Genomic DNA, 998 nt, shown 5'->3' with positions numbered 1-998 from the left:
AGAACAATGCCTAGCACACATTTTGAGTGCTCAGCCACAGTTCACTGTTGTTATTATCTCAGTCCATATAAAGAGTTTTGCCTGGTGTCGGGGTGTATCTGGCATGTTTGACACCTGGAGTGGTCACTTTTTAATATCCTTCTCTATCTGACAACATTATTTTTGGCAATGATCATGCAATGAATAGTAATAATGTCCAGAAAGAAACAGAGTGAACATTTTCTTTTATTGAACCTCGTATATGTAATCATGACAGTATAAACCTCATATATGTAAGCATGAGAGTAAAAAAATGAAAAATGAAAAATAAATGTGATAGTGCAAAAGCAGGAAAAAGTAATGGATTAGTGGGTCTGAATCACATTAATGTATTTTTGAAAAAAGGAAAAACTTATTCTTAGGTGTAGGCTGGTATCAGTGATGAATAATAATATTACAATTTCTGTTTTGGAAACTTCTGAAGAGTTGTCCATGACATTGTCAAAATCAATCTGCTTTGCATATTCATGGTCAGTATTCAGGGGAGCTATATCTACTAGTCCATCTTTGCTCACAGTTGATTGAATCACTTTTTTATTAATTTTAATTTCAAAAGCTGCTTTCATATAAAACTAGAGAGACAAAGGAAGAACCTTAACGATCAGGATTAGTTTGGCAGAGATTTATAAAAATCCCATTTCACAATAAATTCCAGACATTGCAATACTGCCTAAGTCATTTTTCTTTAATCATTTCTAGCAGCCTAAATATCTCCTTTTTAGAGACATTTTCACTAAGACAGGATGGGTGCAGTGGTTCATTACTGTAATTCCAGCACTTGGGGAGGCCAAGGTGGGAGGATCACTTGAGCTTAGGAGTTTGAAACTACCCTGGGTAATATAGCAAGACCCCGTCTCTAAAAACAAAAACAACAACAACAAAATCTTCACCAGACAGTTCCTCATACATTTTTTTTTTTTTTTTTTTGAGATGGAGTTTCACTCTTGTCCAGGCTGGAG

The 998-nt window shown here is 35.0% G+C and overlaps 1 protein-coding gene across 3 annotated transcripts in view; it reads left to right on the top strand.

Annotated features, from left to right (window-relative positions):
• Positions 1 to 998, top strand: part of PLA2G16 (phospholipase A2, group XVI) — a 36,338-nt gene that overhangs the window by 2,698 nt on the left and 32,642 nt on the right. The gene's annotated exons all lie outside the window — the stretch shown is intronic.

Source organism: Mandrillus leucophaeus, unplaced genomic scaffold (genome assembly GCF_000951045.1).
Source record: "Mandrillus leucophaeus isolate KB7577 unplaced genomic scaffold, Mleu.le_1.0 Scaffold43, whole genome shotgun sequence".
Lineage (NCBI taxonomy): Eukaryota > Metazoa > Chordata > Mammalia > Primates > Cercopithecidae > Mandrillus > Mandrillus leucophaeus.
The sequence above is the reverse complement of the archived record's forward strand: the minus strand, read 5'-3'. Positions and strand labels throughout refer to the sequence as shown.